Consider the following 6924-nt stretch of genomic DNA (forward strand, 5'->3'; position numbering starts at 1 on the left):
AAATAAGGGGTCGCCCATTTAAGACGGAGATGAGGAGATTTTTTTCTCACAGAGGGTCGTGAGTCTTTGGAACTTTCTTACTCAGAGGGCGGAGGAAGCAGAGCCTTTGAATATTTTTAAGGCAGAGGTAGATAACTTCTTGATAAGCAAGGGGGTGAAAGGTTATCGTGGATAGGCGGGAATGTGTAATAATCAGATCAGCCATAATCTTATTGAATGGCGGAGCAGGCTCGTATGTTCGTATGTACCCATCCCTAGTTTCCCAGATGATGTGGTAGTGGTGAGCCTTCTCCTTGAGCCGCTGTAGTCCTTGTGGAGATAGTATTCCCCACTTAAAGAGCACCAGCTAACAGATTCATAAAACATTGATATTCATCAGAGTGCGCCATCCCTCGAATGGTCTGTGGGTCCTACAGGCTGAAGCCATTCAAGAGACGATTGGAATGTATGATTGGACCATCCCAAGTCTCTATAGTGCGGGAGGAAGATGGGCCGAGTGGCCTCTCATTCCGTTCGAATACTGAGCATTTCACCTGGGTTTTTGTAATTGTCTTATAAACTTTGATTAAGTCACCGAGAGCTCTCGACATATCTTAAATTCCTAACACCCATAATCATCGTTATTTCCTCCTTTCACATAAACCTTATTTTTTTTAGCGTAGAACACGGTGGCATAGTGGTTAGCACTGTTGCCTCACAGCGCCAGGGACCCGGGTTCAAATCCGGCCTCGGGCGACTGTCTGTGTGGAGTTTGCACATTCTCCCCGTGTTTGCGTGGGTTTCCTCCGGGTGCTCCGGTTTCCTCCCACAGTCCAAAGATGTGCGGGTTAGGTTGATTGGCTATGATAAATTGACCCTTAGTGTTAGGGGGATTAAATACGTGGGGTTACGGGGATAGGGTGGGAATATGTGTTGGTGTAGGGGTTACGGGGATCGGGTGGGATATGTGTCGGTGCAGGCTCGATGGGCCGAAATGGCCTCTATCTGCACTGTGGGGTTTCTGTGATTCTGTGATTACCCATCTATAAATTATTAAAATTCTTCCTATGCGCAAACCTTACCCCTTGTCACGAATTTTGTTCTGGCTCTTATGTTAATATTTACAAGTTGCTGTGCCACGAGGTGCCATTCCAAAATTGCTATTTCGCGATGTAGCTACGATCTCTAACCACTAGATGGCAGTGCGGCCATAGCAACGTCGTAGGGCAATTGCTGGTGTTTTACAGAGGATGGACAGAGAGAGGCCGGAAATTAAATCAGTCCAGTTTTTTTCATATTTATTTGCTTTATTGATGGTGCATTGAACAATTAGAAGCTTCAAACGCTACCACTAGCAAAAGCTGACACTCCCAGCACTGCTTGAATCGACCATGGGGCGGGCACACGGCTGTGCTGCAGTGTATTAAACACAGATCAAAGGCACAGAAACTGATTAATGTCATGTGTAATACTCACAATGGCCCAGAAATTCGGGTCCCAACGAGTGAGTACGGACGGAGTACTCACGCGTGGACCCGACGGAAGGGCCGGGTTCTTGCATGCACTACGCATGCGCGGGAAACCGGCACTTCCGATCCTCTGAACCAAGGGGTTCAGAGGTCGAACGCGTGCGCGCGGGAGTCTGCGCGTGCGCGTTGAACTTCCTTTTTTTTACAGGTTTTAACGTCTATACATTTTAGAAATGTAAAAAGCAGCCGTAAGGACTTCATTTTCAAAGGTAAGTGGTCAATTATTTAAAATTAAAACATTTTTTCCACAGGTTTTTTACTTTTAAATACTTTAAAGCAAGGTAAGTTTATTTTTAGCCCCGTTTTTTATAAAAAAAATTTCAAAAATTTAAATTTTTGTTTAAAATAGTTTTTTAATGTCATTTATAGTTCATTTACAAAGTGTGATTTAAAAAAAAAATTATTTGAAGGTAAAGTACAGTTTTACAGCTTCAGCATTTATACGTTTTGACAGGTCTATCTGTCAAGACTTATGAATGGAGCATTCCCTGCTCCGATTGGCTGCCTGTTGCTCACGTGATCCCAGGGAACGCATCGCACTAACTCCGCCCCTGGGACACGCCAGAATAGCGCGCCGGCCTCTGACCTGCTGAGTTTCTCCAGCATTTTCTGCTTTTATTTCAGATTTCCAGCACCTGCAGTATTTTCTTTTTGTATTAATAGCCAATCGACAGCCCGTTTTACATCTCTCCTTATGTCCCCTTCCACTGAATTCAAGATCGATCCAGTGGGCTAAATTGGCCTTGGACAGAGCCTTAATCAGGCGATAGCGATCGGGGCAGTCTGTTTTATACACTCCATCCGACTTTCTTTAGCATTGATTTTAAAAAGACAGGAAATTGTTGCCCATGAGTTTTTGCCTGTTTTTGCACTGCCGGGCCAGAAGAATTCCTCCCCGCCCCGGGGACTGAGAATGGAATGGGAATGGTATGCGCAGATTGGAACCAAGCAACAAGTGTAGAATTTGTTTTCAATTGGTATCATCTTCCATGCAGAGGTTGCGAGTCTAAGAGACGGGTGAAATTGCGCATGGGCGCAGGCGCAAAACAGGCCGATCATCGCATCGGTCGCCCGTACTACGCCCCGCCCAATATTCAGTTGCATTAATGGACGGCAGATGCTGGATTCCACCCTTGCGTGTCCCCGCCCTGTCTAATTTCACCCCCCCCATACTATAACTGGATTGATTGGAGGTTAGCGAAGCCATGTCGATGATTCTAGGCTGAAGACGCTCTCAGCCTTTAAAGCAGCTTTAAAACAAGTTGCAAAGCTTATTTTCCCGTTTTACTTGAAACTCACCATTGACGACCTTCACGCTCATTGGGATCCCCTTGCACCCAATCCCTTCCAGTTTAATTTTGCGCCCGCGCTGTTGACCTCTCTCGATCCACTTTTCCACCTTCCCGACTTTAAAGACCTCATTAGGCGGGATGAGAACCTCTTTTTCCGCCAGGGAAGCAGGATATGTTACGGATTTGGACACCGTATTTGGGCCTAGAAATTCACTATGGCCCCGCCAGCTGGCTAACGGCCAAAAGTTAGCGCTGGGCGCGGAGTCATGTGCGACCGTCCGATATTCACTTTTTGCGCCCCAAGTCGGAACCGGCCGCTATTCCAGGGTGTGCCCGCCCCCGCTTGGGGCGCTGAAACTGAATTTCAGCGCTCTAAGTGCCGCTGCACCACCCGATGCGGTGCGGCAGGCTGCGGTACTGCAGGCCTCCTCCTCTTAAGGTGGAGGTGCCTGCAACGGGGAGATCGCCGCTGGATTGTGCCGGCAAATGAGCCCGGCACCACGGAGAAGTGCTGGGCTCACGGAAAGCAGCCGGCAATGCCGCGGGGGGGGGGGGTGGTGGAGGAGGCCGGGGAAGGAGGTGCGGGCAGGCGGCCGCCGAAAAAGCGGCCGGCCGCACCTCCACCTTTATGCGCCCCACTAAGGCTGCAGTAAGGCCCTGGTCTCCGGATGTTAGTAGCGGCCGCCACGGAGGAGGCGGCGGCAACTGAATATGGGCGTCGGGCCGGCATCGGGGCGGAAACGGGGCACTGCGCACACCGATGACGTCATCGGTGCCGGCGCAGCGCTACCGGCTACCGCCGCCATTACCGCCGAGCTCAATATCAGCGCAACCTCCTATACTGGCGCAGAAACCCTCTTTAGGCGGTAACTGGGCGCAAAGCTTGCAGCGCCTTACTGAATTTCTAGGCCTTGGTCTTTATTTCGAATAGTGTATTTGTTTTTAAACTTCAGTTAGTGAAATCCACCGTGATTGACCTATTCAAGGAGGCTGAGGCGAACTGTCCCAGATGGATCGGCTCCCTCATTGGACATGAACAGGTTGCGAGCTCCCCTGTAGGTTTCCGTGTCAGTTGCAAATTTGGCCTTTAACTTATCCAGGGCGATAGATAGGAGGTAATGAAAACTTTTGAAGTGGAAATGATTGTTATAGATGGCGTCACTTTTACCGCAGTTCCTCATTTCCGCATTAAACGTGCTGTAGAGTGGGGACTCTGCAGTGTAAGCGAGAATCGCAACCATGTGCTCCCTTTTCAAACCGTGCGGGATGGCACATCCTGCTGGTAAAGTTGAATTTTTGATTCCACACATTGCTGAAGTTTCCTGTGTTCTGCTTTACTCTGCCGATGTCAGCAATCGCCGCCTCGTCGGCTTCAGCGCTCTGAGTGAAGAGGTAAGCTGCTGAATCTTTCACCATATCCAGTCCGATGCCATCACTTGCACTTTCAGAAGATGGTAAAAGAAAGCGGAGTTGTGTCAATTCATGCACACTGGAGGCACTGCGGCAAGGCGCCAGGCTAAACTGCAGAGCACCCTAATCTTTCCCGCTGAGTAGGACGGAACTAGCAAGAGCAGGAGAACACCAACGGTCATGCACCATCCGGACCTGGGTTTTTTTTTCTTGGAATTCCCTTTCTCGCACCATCTGAGAACCGCATCAGTGTAGGGACTGTCGCAGTTCATGGAGATTGCCCAATATCACCTGATCTGGCCGATTAGAGCTGGGCAATAAACGCCAGCATCGCCCACACCCCCCCCCCAGAATATATTGGTGTAAATTCTAAAATCATTGCCCAGGTGTAAATCTGCGCTGCGGAATGGGCCTGCCTTTTGTAGCAAGCATCTTATCTTCACTTCCATTGGAAGTGGGAATCGGGCGCTTTCTATAACGAGAGGACATTTTGCTAGTTTTACATCTGGGCATCAGTTCAAGATCAGCACCATTGTGTTTCTCTTTGGCAGAACAAGGGCCTGGACAATCGGCTCACAGGTGAAGGTACATTCCTAATACAGATAATTCATGCCAGGTAAGGGACCAAAGATTGGGTCAACTGCTACAGTGAGGGCAAACCTTTCAACTTTGGCAGAGTAACACATGAGCCTCCTGTTTTACATTCCAGACCATTTTTTTTTGAATGAAGTGATGGTTGTACTACCGCACAAGATGCATTTCAACCCACTGACCCTAACTGCTACCATCTCCCAGTCATACACAGTTTGGTCATTTTAAAGGGCTCGAAATTGGTCTCGGGCGGTGGCGCAGTATCACACCGGCTGACTGCTGCAATGGAACTGAATATCAGGCGCTGTGTATAACGGCGGCCGATCCGGTACCGCCAGTTTTGCGCCACCGCTGGAGATGAATTTCGAGGCCAAATTTACCTTTTTTTCGCAGGAATGATAAGCGATAGCGAATCGTCCTGTTGTTTTTCACCTTGCCCGCTTTTGGTTTCCATGGGGGTAATTTTAACTTTGGGCAATGGCTTAAAATGGCGATGTCAAATTGTTGGCCATTATGCTCATTAGGAGAGAAAACCGGGAGTATTACACCATGGTCCGAAGTTAAAATGATTCCCCTTAAACTTTTTTTATCATGGTCTTTAAACAGACGTAACGACAACTAATTTAGCAGTGTCCCAGAGGCCGCCTGAAAGGAGCGCAGGCCTTATTTCAATATTGAAATCCTGAATTCATTTCAGACGCAGTGAGATGTGGGATCTTTTACATTGACGTCGGTTGTAGGGAGCAGCATTTTAAAGTTGTCAGATGATACAAAAGTTGGAAGAATAGTAGTTCATAATCAGGATAGTTGTAGGCTTCAGGATAGACAGGATGGTGAAATGGACAGACTCATGGCAGATGGAGTTCAATGAAGAGAAGTGTAAAATGAGGCACTTTGGGAGGACTAATGTGGAAATACAGTACACTCTAAATGGCAAGATTTTGAAAAGTGTAGATGAGCAGAGAGAACTTGGTGTCCATATACACAAATCCTTAATGGTGGCAGGGCAAGTGGCTAAAAAGCACCTGGGTTACTTGGGTTTATAAACAGAGGAATAGGATATAAAAGCAAAGCGATCACGCTAGAACTTTATCAATCACTGGTTAGGCCTCAGCTGGAGTATTGTGGACATTCTGGGCCCCACACTGCAGGAAAGATGGAAAGGCCTTAGAAAGGGTACAGGGGACGTATACCAGGATGTTACCAGGGATGAAGGAATCATAGAATCATATAATGGTTACAGCACAGAAGGAAGTTGTGAAGGATTCAAATTATTTGGAGAAGTTGGAAATCTTAGGACTGTTCTCCTTGGAACAGAGAAGGTTAAGAACTGAGCTAATAGAGATTATCAAGATGATGAAAGGTTTCGATTGAGTAGATGGAGAAAAATTGTTCCCCCTGGCCAGTGGGTCAATAACTGAAGGTATTAAGTATTAATTGGCAGTGTATCAATTATTCATAGATTCAAACTCATTTTCGCTCAGAGAGTTGTCAGAGAGATATTTGGAACTCTGTACCTGAAAGGTGGTGGAAGTTGATTCTATAAATAATATTAAAAGGGAGTTTGACTTGAGGATGAGGAACTTGGGATAAGAGGGGATCTTTTGAAACATATAAGTTTCTGAAGGGGCTTTACAGGGTAGATGCTGAGACGATGTTTCCCCTCGTGGGGGAAACTAGAACGAAGGGGCATAGTCTCAGAATAAGGGGTCGCCCATTTAAAGCATCTCCACACCATTTAAAACAGAGATGAGGAGGATTTTCTTCTCTCAGTGGGTCGTGAACCTGTGGAATTCTCCGCCCCATAGAGCTGTGGAGACTGGGACATTGAATATATTTAAGGTGGAGTTAGACATATTTTTGAATGATAAGGGAGTTAAGGATTATGGGGAGCGGGCAGGGAAGTGGAGTTGAGGCCAATATCAGATCAGCCATGATCATATTGAATGGCGGAGCAGGCTCGAGGGACCAAATGACCTACTCCTGCTCCCACGTCTTATGATCTTATGTAGAAGGCACAGTAAGGAGCGGAGACAGGGAGTTACAATGGGAAATAGACAGATTGAGTGAGTGGGCAAAACTGTGGCAGATGGAATTCAATCTGGGGAAGTATGAGGTCATCC

The 6924-nt window shown here is 47.3% G+C and overlaps 1 pseudogene; it reads right to left on the reverse strand.

Annotated features, from left to right (window-relative positions):
* Nucleotides 1–2760: 2760 nt before the first annotated feature.
* On the reverse strand, nucleotides 2761–5255 carry LOC147092757 (GPI-linked NAD(P)(+)--arginine ADP-ribosyltransferase 1-like; annotated as a pseudogene).
* Between the last annotated feature and the right edge of the window lie 1669 nt (nucleotides 5256–6924).

The sequence above is a fragment of the Somniosus microcephalus genome, unplaced genomic scaffold, assembly GCF_052327205.1.
Source record: "Somniosus microcephalus isolate GS21.2 unplaced genomic scaffold, FLI_Smic_1.0 unresolved_chr2, whole genome shotgun sequence".
Taxonomy (NCBI): domain Eukaryota; kingdom Metazoa; phylum Chordata; class Chondrichthyes; order Squaliformes; family Somniosidae; genus Somniosus; species Somniosus microcephalus.